Consider the following 12,726-nt stretch of genomic DNA (forward strand, 5'->3'; position numbering starts at 1 on the left):
ACAGAGTCGTTTTGAGTTGGGGCGGGTAGTGGGAGAGGGGACATGAGCCAGAGGTGACTAAGTGATCCGCTCCACTGGGCCATTTGACAGGGGAGTAGCAGGCGGTGTCACCCCGCCGGGGAGGGCGCACGCCCCCTGTGAAGAAGTGAAATCAGCCAGAGATTACAGAACGGATTAACAGAGGTGGAGCAGAGGGTCAGTGCTGGGGATGGAGCGAGGAGGGCGATGGCTCACCCGAAACAAGCACTAGTAACATTACACAGTAACATGTTCGTATGTTTTGTAGACACAGGGAGATTAATTGGCATCTCTGTTAAACACATTAAGTAATGCTGTGAGCTGCCGATTAATCTTCCTGTGTCTACAAAAAATATCAAACTGCAAATTGTATAATGTTACTGGTGCTCGTAGAAAGCGCTTCTATTGTGAAACAAAAAGCCTGAGAGTGAGCTCATGCTAATGCGAGCACAGCCTGCAGCGGAGAGGAAGTGGCTTAACAGCGGGATCTGCAGCCTTCGGCACTCGAGCCCCAATTTCTCGTGCCTAAACACAACGTTTAGGCACAAGCGGACACCGTGCTTCCAATCAAAGTAGAAATAAGTAAATCAAGACGCCAGAGAATGCTGGGGGGAAACTCTGCGAGGCACGGCCTGCGGCCGTGCTTCCAATCAAAGTAGAAATAAGTAGTGAGCTCATGCTAATGCGAGCACAGCCTGCAGCGGAGAGGAAGTGGCTTAACAGCGGGATCTGCAGCCTTCGGCACTCAAGCCTCAGCGTGGGTTGAACGTCTTGGGAAAGATTGTGGGAAATGTTCGCTCTAATATACACTGTAAAATAGAAACCATTCATCGATATTGGAGGAGCGGTGGGGGCCCACACAATCACTATTGTAAGAGGGGTGGGTTGGAGATCGCCATAGGTGAAGATACTGTTGGGCATGCCTGCGCAAAAAAAAAACAGTGGCAGCTCCGCTTAACAAGAGCCCGAGTGAAAGCGGAATGGTGCAGAGAGAGCCCGGGCAGTGTGGGAAAATCACTTAATTCCTCGTGCCACAACGTTTAGGCACAAGCGGACACCGTGCTTCCAATCAAAGTAGAAATAAGTAAATCAAGACGCCAGAGAATGCTGGGGGGAAACTCTGCGAGGCACGGCCTGCGGCCGTGAATAAGTGACGGCGGGTGGGGGCGGGGAGCAGAGCCTTTGAAGAGGTAGAGTCACGGCCTGCGGCCGTGAATAGAATAAGGGGAGGAGAACTGGCTGATAGCCATGATTAATTAGGGGAGGAGAAGCCTTAGGGGAGGAGAAGCCGCAGAGCGCACGCTGGGCGAAGCCCTTTGATGTGCGTGCTTTTTTGCACATGTGATTCACATGAACTTCAAGGAAACTGCAGGAACGAAGCCCATGGTTTCACGAGGATTTTGGCTACTTGAATTCTCGCTCCGCTCGATGCGCTTGCGCGCATCGATAGGTCGCGAGACCTAAAAAAAACACCTTAGACCCTTTAAAGCCTGAAAACTTCAGACCTATCGCCCTTCTTCCTTGGGCTGCAAAGGTCGCGGATTCCCATGTTAATTTAATTCTTACCAACATATTGAGTGCCAATAAGATTCTGGACGAAACTCAACATTGGTTCCTCGCAGGTCATAGTACGGAGACGCCTCTCCTGGCCATGGCGCAGCATCTTCGCTCTACTCTTGACTTGGGTCAAACGGCGGAACTGATCCTATTGGACCTGAGTGCCGCCTTTGACACCGTCTCCCATCAGATCCTACTTCAACGGCTCGAGGAGGCAGGGATTACGGATAAGGCTCTGGCTTGGTTCAGATCTTTTCTGACGGAGAGGTCATTCCGTATTTCCACTCCCCCTTTTTTCTCACGGGCGCATGCCATTGAACAGGGTGTTCCTCAGGGCTCAGCTTTGAGCCCCACCTTGTTCAATCTTTATGTGCAGCCACTGGCTGCGGTCGCCAAAAAATGGGACCTTACCATCGTCTCATATGCGGACGACACGTAGCTAGTGGTTGCCCTTACGGAAGGTATTGACTCGGATCTTACAAGATTCAAAGCTGGTTTGGCTGATGTGTCTAAATGGATGACTGCCAACTGTCTTCAACTGAATGCTTCTAAGACCGAGGTGCTACTGGTTGGTAAGAACACTCACCTGTGGGGGGATCATTGGTGGCCTATTACCTTGGGCAAAGCTCCTACGCCTAAGACCGAAGTTAAAAACCTGGGGGTCTGGCTAGACTCTTCCCTCAGCTTCTGTACCCACACCAAAAAGGTTGCCGCCACATGTTTTGGCATTTTGCGCAGCCTGAAGCCTGTATTAAACATTTTTGACCCAGCTACTAGGCAGTTAATTGTCCAGTCTACGGTTCTGTCCAGACTGGACTATGCCTGCTCTCTGTTGTTGGGAGCTAATCAAGCTAGAAATTTTCCGTTTGCAACACATCCAAAAGGCGGCAGCCAGCGCCTTAGTTGGCTTCCCCCGGTTCAGCTCCATTGCGGCCACCATACGGAGACTTCATTGGCTCCCGGTAGCCCAGCGAATACAATTTAAGACCTTATGTATTTCATTTAAAATTCTGAGATTGTCCATCCCTAAAATGCTTGGATCCTTGCTGACCTTGTATGCTCCCACTCGGACCCTACGCCCGGGGAACCAGAACCTAGTTACAGTGCCCAGGATCAAGCGCAGCCGTGCAGGCGGGCGCTCCTTCCGTTTTTTAGCAGCTAAACTTTGGAATGCCCTGCCAGCCCACATTTGTGAAGTAGAAGGGCTGTTAGAATTTAGGAAATTGATTAAGACCTACCTTTTTCCTCTTAGGTATTTTGCTGTGTTTCTGTTGTCTTCTCTGCCTATTCTCTTTATCTGGAACTAGCGCCGGGACGCCCCTTCGCTGGGGCAGCTGAGCGCTCTACAAATTTTTTATAACATGGGTGGATGACTGGATGGATTAGTGAAAGGGTGAATGGATGGATAATGAGCGAAATGATGAATGGATGGGTGAAAGGGTGGATGATGGGCGAGTGAATGGGTGGATGGATGAGTGAGAGCATGGATGAGCGATAGGGTCATTGGATGGACTTTTGAGTGGATGAGTAGAAGGATTGGTGGATGGTTGGAAGGAAGGATGGCTAGGTGAAAGGGTCAATGGAGAGAGAAAGGGAGGATGGATAGATGACTGAAAAGGTGAATGGATGAGTGACTGGGGGGATGGATGAGTAAATGAAAGGATGGCTGGATGGGTGAAAGGGTGAAAGGGTAAATGGCTGGATGGATGAGTGGATGGGTAGGGTGAAAGGGTGGATGGATGGATGAGTGAAAGTGTGGATAGAGGGATGGCTGAGTGAAATGATGGATGGAAGGATACATGACGAATAGGAATGCAAATGGATGAATATATTTGCATATAGATGTGATTACTTATATACTATTGCACGACCTCCCCTGATGTGTCTGTAAAACGTACCCTTTGTCCCGAAATGTTGTCCTAAATTTTGACCTCCTGTCCTGAAAGTTTGTCCTGAATTTTGACCCTTCGTCATTTTTTTTTACATTCACCGTCCTGAATTTTCCCCCATGGCAGTTGGTCATCCTACGACGAATTGCTCAAGACTTGTAAGTCAGGAAGCCCCACCCAGATATTCAATCAAAACTCCTACATATACTCGCCTTGTTTACCTGTCAGTATAGTGGCACCTCCCGAATCTTCTCGGAAATCCGCACTTGGAAGGATTCCATCTCTTGCGTGGGAGGCTCAGCTTCTTATAAAGAGAGGGAGGGAAGTGACGCACTCAGGGTTCGGTTCCAGAGGCATCAGAGGTGAGCACTACGGAGGCTGCTGTTTGTACCTTGAACGTTACCTCGTATCTCCCACTGTATTTGGGACTTTGGGATTTCTGTATCAGTTTTTATGAGATCATTACAACTCCAAAACATTTGTGGCATAGGTGCGGTGCATAGATACAGGTGTATGGGTACCGAGGCGGAATGTGCCCGTCTCAGCCATGTCTCTGCTCTGCCCATGTTGTGCGGGTCTCAGCTCAGGAGCAACGGAAGAGAGGTACATTTTACTCCTGCTCTATTGCCTCTTTCCCACCTCCAGGCGATCGGTTCATACTGTGTTACCACGAAATATATTTTCGTACCTCATTCATTTAAGAAAGGTGTCAGGTTTTCATTGAGCACAACGATTTGGAGGAATGTCTGATGACTGAAAGCGAGTGAGAGAGATATCCGTTTTATAGATCTAGTATTAACACAATAATTCTGGCTGTCTGGTAGACTTTGGCTCTGGAAAAGCAAGAGGGCGGTAGTTAGGACCATTGGAATTATGTTGCAAGGGAGGACCAAATTAAGTGACAGGGTTGACAAAATTATGGGGAAAGCAAAGCCTACTTATGCTGAGTAATGCAGCACATTTTGCGATAGCATTATTTCTCTATTTTGTCATTTTTACACAGGTTAACACTTTGTGACCAAAGGTTTCATGTCATTAGTACCTGACCCGAATGCAGCAATAAACAACAGAAACTCAACCAGTCAGCCTTTGGGAAGGAAGGGCCTTTCACTGCACTGGCAACATGTGTCACTGAGTTTCTCGTCACGTTGTGTCTGTTTGAGGTAGAACATTTTTGTTGTTAACATCTGCAGATTATGCCGTAGAAGATGGGTTGTGTAGCAAATATGGCAAATCTATCATTATGCGGAAAACACTACAGCCACAATATTGCATAATTTCAGTGGCCCTGAATATACATTGCAAGAAAAGGAAGGAAGTGATAAAATGTAGTTACCGCATAAAAATGCATATCGGAATAAGAAGATATCAGTGGTTGTAAACATGCTCAATTAGCAGTGTTTATCATTTACACTGGCCTCTTTTTTGGTTTATCCAGTACCTGCCCCAAGTTAAACTTGTTTCAGTTACAGAATCAGGTGGAGGTTGGCAGGAAATATTATTTGTTTTGAGGGAAACCATGAAAGCAATTTATAGAATTTCTGGTAACTCCATATTAATATGGCCTTAAAGCCCACTTCCGAGGGCTATACTGGTTATTAAAGACCCTTAACTGAGTTATAGGCCCGAGTCACAGGAGAGGTCCTGTAACAGGGGAGAGGACCTTTAACAACTGCTTAAGCTTCATGCAGAAAGACGTTATGGCTATTAGAACATTTCACCCACAGATGACAGTTTGTTCTAAATTAAAAAGAGAGAAACAGAAATACAAACATTGGAATGTATGAGCAGAAGGCTTATACCAGCCAATTAAGCCCCAGGCCACTTCATTGTCTTCAATGGAGCTCCCAATATTCCAATATTATAATAGGTAAATAAAATGCTGATTGAATTCCCCACATGTTCCCAGGTGTGGGGCAGACCGCAGCAGAATCTGCTTTCCTCCTTGGGGATTCTGTTGTAATGGGTGGGTGTATTCCGCCATAGCTTTCCCAAAGTAAGGATATCATGAGCAGAGCAAGGATTGACAAGTGGAAGTTTTGGACCAATTCTTTTAGTGTACTTCTTTAAGCCTCTAATATCACATTTCAAGTATATGGTATAAAAGATTCTGAAGCAAACTCCAGAATTCTAGAAGCACAGAAACAGGAATTCAGTCTGACACAATGAATCCAAGCCTCATTTGGACAGGGCTAAAGGACCTGATCACAGAGTCTTTTCTCAGTGTTTAGCTTGCCAGGTCCCTAAGAATGCAAAAGCACTTTGTGATTTTTGAACCCACCTACAATATCTATTGCATCCTCTACTGCACACTACACAAAGGGCATTCTATTGAAGAGTTCTTGCAGTCTGTCTTGTTTATACTATGATAAAAAATATATAGATTGACTTTGACCTTGCACCAGATTCCACCAAAATGCCAAAAGGTACAGAGAGGACCTGAACTAATTATTATGAAAATAATAGAAACGTATTGTTTAAGTAATTATCATAAGATGCAAACCCCTGAAGATATGGACAGCAGACAGCTCATTCTCTGAGCTCTTTAAAGCAGCCTTCTTGCGCTGTGGTTTGCCCCACACACAACATGCCCCTAGGCATAGGACTCCTCCATTGGTAACTACTTCCAACTCTCAGACCAGAGTTTTAAATTCGCTCAAGCAGCATTACCTGGACTTATGTTAAAGAAATCTATTTGTTACCCATACTTGCGTGGATATTGCATCATAATATTGGCAAGGGGGTTAGGTTCAAAACCATGTGATTTAGCACACAGAGCACAAAAGTCCCACACAACCAGGTATGATAAACTCACTTTCTTATGATTTACAAACAGTTCCACACCATGCCACTCAATTCCATGCCACATAATTCTAATCCATGCCATATAGTTCCACATCACAAAACAGAATATTCCACACAGGTCACAGAATTCCACTCCATAACTCATAATTCCACTCCACAAATGGCATTCCACAGCACACAATTCGTCTCCACATTACACTGTCTTGTAGTTCCTAATAATACATAGGATCTGCACGTTTAGACAACATAAACTAAGGGATTGGTGTCCAGACTGATTCCAGACACCCCCAAAGGATATGTTAGCCTTCAGACCAGCTAGCTCCCAGTGTCACCATAAGCCCCCTAACTTTTCCCAGGAGCAAAAAGTTTCTGGAAACTATCGAACATGACAACCCTTGATCCTCAGTGATCATGGAAACAGTGCATTACTGTTCGCTTTATCAATCTTGCTCACTTAGTCTCAGAGAGATATACAGAATAAACGATGGGGACATTTTCAATAAGCATTCATTGAACCAGCGTCATTCTAGTATAAAACACGTTTGCTGCAACAGTCATTAGACAGAAAAATATATATAAGATTACAAGCACCGACAGAGTGAACTAAAGGTAGAATTCTACTATGGCACTAAGGGCCAGATGTAGGTAGGATTGATTTACCACTTCTTAAATACCGAATTTTACCGATTCGGTATTTAAGAAGTGGTAAATATGAAGGGGGGAGATGTAGGTATTTCCAGATGTGGAAATACCGAATCGTTAAGATTCGGTATTTACCGAATCTGGAAATACCGAATCTGTATTTCCTATTGATTCCTATGGGCTGTGAAGCCCATAGGAATCAATGGGCAATACAGATTCTGTAATTACAGAATCGGTAAATACCGATTTTAGCAAGGGTGCAGGGGGTGTCACTTTGACACCCTCTGGCACCCCAAAAATAGGCATGTGCGCCATGTGGCACACAGACATGCCCCAAGGGCATGTCTGTCTGTCACATGGCTAGGTGTGCATGCACACATGTGCATGCACACCTGAATTCGGTATTTTAACACCCAATTGGATTGGGTGTTAAAATACCGAATATGTAGGGCCTTTGGGACTCTGAAGAGTCCCACCTACATATGGATTTACAGAATCGGTATATTTACCGAATCGGTAAATATACCGATTCTGTAAATTCTGACCCACCTACATCTCAAAAGCCAAATACCGGTCGGTAACGGCCGAATTCGGCCGTTACCGACCGGTATTCGGCTACCTACATCTGGCCCTAAAACAGTAAATATACAGAATCATACATATCGATACATGGCAGTAATCAAGTGTACTCCTACAATGTAAACCCTTTCTAAGTGCACCTAAGTGTACCTAGCATGTATGTGGGTGTAAAGCCAAGAATCCCCTAGGAAAGAGCCAACTCCATTACCTGATGGGAGAGAATGAAGGACCCAGTCTTGGCCTCGAGTTAGACACCCCGCAAGGGATGTCAGACCACTGCATGCTGGAGCTTCTGTAGGCCGGGACCTCAGCATCTATTGTCAGCGTGGAAGCTTCTCTAGTTCCCCAGTGATGATGTGGTTCTTTTATGCCACAAAATACTATTGGGAGACGCAACATCACTGTCGCTCACATTCGCAGACAACGGACCCTATAACACCTCTTGTATCAGGTTAATGGAGCAAAGGTGATCATCTTCAGTTCCCACAGCAGCCGCCGAGGAAACACTCAGTACCTGTGTGCTTGATGTAGAGCTGATGTCCGTTCTGACAGGAGCTGAAGCATCTCGTGGAGACTCTAAGAATGCCGTCATCAACATGGTAATACGCTGAGGACACTGTAACCCGTGAGCCTTTAAGTGGTCCAGTAGTACATCAACGTCCGGTGGCACAACCAATGGAAGTGTTAGTCATATGTCCAACACACATTTATATCTGCAGAATAGGCAGCGGAGTACAGGCACGATGCAGTCAACTCAGCCTGATCTGACCGATGGGAACCACTGCTCGCTTAGCTCCCGAAGCAGAGGTGCGTCCAGATGGAGTACTATGCGTTCACGGCAATGTCGCACAAGGAGTGTTTTTTCCACCTCTGGTGGAACTGGGCCGTCCATTGCGTAGCAGGAAAATTAAAACCAGGATACCCACTATAAGTAGTAAGACCAGCTGAAGCCCTCCAAAAACGCTTCCCAATACGGAGTGTATAGATGCTGGAATAACTCCAAAGATTGTCTGAAAGGTGCTCATTAGTCCAGAACCTATGCTCTTAAAAAGGTGCACGATCCCACTCGTTTCATACATGTTTGTTAAAGATACGATGTACCATTTTTCCAAAACAAAGCAGGAAGTTCGTTCGGACTGCCCCTGTATCTCAGCCAAAGACCTTGCAAACTGAAGATCAAAAGTCTCTTGGGTTGAGGTTAAGGCCACATCCTTCTGTAACAGCATGGCTTTCAGTCGGCTCAGAGAATCAAACCGTATAAAGGAAAAATCCAATGAAGGCCATAGCATTGGCTCCTTAACTGTGTGGATCGGTGGAAACAATACTTGCATACAGCAAGTAACCCTGGAACTTACTTTGACCAGATATGCGATGCCTGGTACCATCCCACAACAACCTTGATCATTAAACATCAAATAGCATTGGTTCGAGAGCAGTTTGAATACCGGATGACTCACGGCATTTGGGCCTCCTTTCAAGTCTCATCATAGGTTTGCAACTGAAGCATTACAAGCTCCGTTAAGCAAAATATCCGTGCAAACTAGGGACCCACTCAAAGCAGTTTCACAGTCTGAACCGTTGAGAAAGACTTCAGTGTCCTCATTTCTGCATCTAAATCTGTTCAGCAAATCCCAAGACTCATGTATATATCCCTGTCCCAATGCTTCATACCTGCCTACCTGGTGATATCGTAGACACTATTGAAATTGAAATATCGTGATCGGTAGTGTAATATGGCCATGGATTAACCATTCTGTGGACGGTGACTCAGCCACCGTGAAAGGTAATTGGTCACAGTTTTCAATTTGCAGCATTGTATACCCTGCATCTCTTCGTGTCATTGTCATCTGTCTTTCTGTTAGGTTATATGCAGAAAACAGAGTCCTACTGTTGATATACCGCCAGGGCACCCGACCAGTGCACAATGAGTGTAGCGTCCAGCTTATTAATAGAATGGATTGCGATTGCAATTGTCCATGTTATAATATAGACAAATCCTGTTCCATTATATCTATTACAGGAGAAATAATGTTGCCCATTGAATAAATCCTGGTTGATAATGGGTCGTACCATTGTCGACCACAGCCAAATCCTTTTTTAGGTGAAACCTATCAATTTAACGTAGTCTCTCATCAGTTTCCTGTTGAGAGATTTTCCAAACCTCATTGTAAATAGCGTAATAGAAGCATTCCTGACGTGGCTTCTGGGGGACCTAACAAAAATTCCCTGAGATCCATGTCATCCAAGAGTAAGGAAAAGTGTTGTTTCACCTGGGACAATGTTGAGGTTTTTAGCCACTCAAGGCATAACTTTCCAACACTGTACGATGTCACCACCCATTGTGTTCACTTTGTACATAGCGCTGATCAGGCCTATGGGCACTAAACCTTTTGGTGGTACCCCTTAATCTTGACTGACACCTATTTGTGTTGATAGGCCAAACCAACTATCCCTTCCAATTGGGGTCAGATGAATTATACAAACCGTCATGTAGAATGTCATCTAATGTTTCCTCACTATGTTGTGTATAGTTTTGCCAACCCTCAAAGTGTGTAAGTGAGGGAATCCGTGGTGTGTTCAAGTACTTGATTGTGGCTAATCCAAGACAGGAAGTTTGTTGCACTGTGTCGTTCAGGAATATTATCTAATGTGGTATGAGGCATGCTCTATATAGGGCCTCAGTTCCCTGAACCTGCCAAACTTTAGTCCTCCAAACAGATTTTGTGTCTATAGTGTCCCTCCAAAAGTCGAAACACTGTAAAGACAATTGGGAAATAAAGGAAGCAGAGTATATCTGTTTCGTGCTAGTGAGCATATTTTCCCTTACAGTTGTAGGTGTAACCTTATAATAGCAAGTGGTGGGTCTGATGTTTTAAACCCAGAAAAATGAGCAAACCTTTGTGAATAAGGTACCCAAACTACCTTTTGGCTGTGTTGGGCAATGATCCCATTGATGGTACGAGAAAACTTTATATGGGATACTCTCTTTGTGCAAGAAATTTATGACCATAGTATTGGTAACAAAACATGGTGTAAAAATTAGATGCATCATCATACAGTTCATCGCTGGAAAGGCAGCAGGTTGTTCTAAATCCGACAGCATAGAATTTACAGTTTCAAAGTCCCAATTATCAGATAAAGTACTGGAGGTGATGATATCACTTAAAGAAATTTTAAATAAGTGCGGTATTTTTAAAAGTTCAGTTGGACCATATACATCATATGAAACTCTGTCCCAAACTATTCCTTCAGGAACTGGAACTGCTGTGATATTCATTAACAGGTCTCTCTGTTCACAGTGTAATGATGCATACGTTTTCGGGACCAAGTTCATATGTACTGCAGAGCGTTCTGGGAGGTAATGTCCACTCAGGATCAGGAAAAAGACAGTCACTACGCCTATCCAGAGGATTAGGAATAGTAGAGCTATAGCAATCCAGAGCTGTAGCCAGGGAGAAACAATGTAAGTATTTTTCAGCCAAAGGTAGAAATCATGAATTTGTTGTTTGGAAAACAGGCCGTGGCGGTAACTTGAGTTCACTTGGATCCAAAGAAAAAGTAGCAAAATCGATGAAGTAGCCAGACACGGTTCGATCTATCTTTGGTAGCTCAGCAGGCTTTGTAGAACTGGCAGATGTATCCATCTGAGATATGTTCACATAGATGTCGGTGTTAGGCCGAATTGAGATCAGTGTGTCATTTGTAGATGGAAGTCGTTCAATGTCAATAGGTACAAGTTCCATTCCATTGTTGGTAAGTCTTTCACTTCGTAGAGTAGATTCTTCAAACGTTATTCATCTTTTTGTCTGAACTTCCTGTATGGTAGTGAGAGGAGATCGACGGCTACCCAGGAGCCCACGCGGCCTACTATTCAGTATCGGCTACACAGTGTGGTTTGATCAGATCAATTGAGACAAATCTATTTTTCTTTCTTGTTGTCAAGAGGCGGAAGAAGTACTGTTTTTGTTCCTTCGACAGCCAGGACTGGCCCAAATTCTTTTTAGTCTATAATCTTTTCTCTGACCACGTCGCCAATCTTCGGGATCCTGGCAGGTCTTGCTGGTACAGCTTTCACTTCCCCAGTGGTGCTGCGTTTTACTTGGACGCTGCTTTGTAAAGCCCAGAATTCATTGAGTTCCTGTAAAACAGCCAAACAATCATTGATGCCAAATGGTTTTTCATCCTCCATTGTGCTGCCAAAGTCGAGGGCAGGTACCCACATTCTAATCCTGAACAGGACTTCGAATGGAGTACAGCCCCCCAGGAAACTTCTTGACATGTTGTTCAGTACCCTGTGGACCCCTTATAGATGATTGACCCAACTGCTACCCGAGCCTAATACCCTTGCTGTTAAGGATTGCTTTAAGTCACAGTTTTTCCCTCTCCACAATCGAATTTCCCTTGAGATGATATGGAAAGCAGTACCGCAATGTATCACCCAAACTTTCCATGGCTTCTTTGTAAGCCTGTGAGCTAAACGCAGGGCCATGGTCAGAGTGTAATGTGCCAATTGCGTATGTCCCTATGAAGTCTAGCAAATCCTTTATAACATTTCGGGCGTCAGCCGAGTGCTGAGGCCAAACCCCCAGAAATCTAGAGCATGAATCCACTGCCACCAGGCTGTACCTGTAAGCCCCGTCAAATTGTAGGGGGCCGCAGTGGTCCAAATAGACACATATGAGAGGTCTGTCTGATATCAGTAATGGTGTTTGCGGTGGACGTGCTATGGTGGAACCCTTCATCTGCTGACAGATGTCGCACTTAAGGACATAACCCATGGTCTGTTTAGTAAGACCTGGCCACCAGTAACGTTGCATTAGTAATGAAATAGCTGCACTGATACCTGCATGTGCTGAACCCAGACCCTAGTGTGCAGCTAGAATTAAACCTAATCTGCGATCCATGTTTGGTATTACTCTATCCACCACTCCTGGAATTTGAGCATACAGAATATTTTGCACATCTAACTTGTAGGAGTACTTGAGTGGAAACCCTTTTGGCAAGGCTGAGCTGTTGTTGCGTGAAGCATTCACCTCTATCATTATCTGTCCACCTGTTCTCATACTAGAACGAGTGATTGCAGCAACAGCATCAGTTGCCACTGTCTCCTTGGTGGATTCATCAGCCAGTGCATTCCCTTCAACGTGAACGCCAACACGCTGATTATTTAATGTGTGAATTACATGAACCAGTGGCACGCCTTTTTTAAGCTCTGCCACTTTTTCCGAAAGCAATT

General features: G+C 44.9%; 1 protein-coding gene across 3 annotated transcripts in view; it reads left to right on the forward strand.

Annotated features, from left to right (window-relative positions):
* The window catches only part of LOC144791978 (uncharacterized), a 385,056-nt gene that overhangs the window by 323,520 nt on the left and 48,810 nt on the right, over positions 1 to 12,726 (forward strand). The window contains exons 1-2 of one of the 3 annotated variants that reach the window (XM_078666842.1): positions 3,901 to 4,067; positions 4,468 to 4,627. The exons of the other annotated variants lie outside the window; for them this stretch is intronic. The gene's annotated coding sequence lies outside the window, so the exon portion shown is untranslated. Of the gene's footprint in view, positions 1 to 3,900; positions 4,068 to 4,467; positions 4,628 to 12,726 lie in introns of those variants that run through there. 3 annotated transcript variants of the gene reach the window in all.

The sequence above is a fragment of the Lissotriton helveticus genome, chromosome 11 (genome assembly GCF_964261635.1).
Source record: "Lissotriton helveticus chromosome 11, aLisHel1.1, whole genome shotgun sequence".
Lineage (NCBI taxonomy): Eukaryota > Metazoa > Chordata > Amphibia > Caudata > Salamandridae > Lissotriton > Lissotriton helveticus.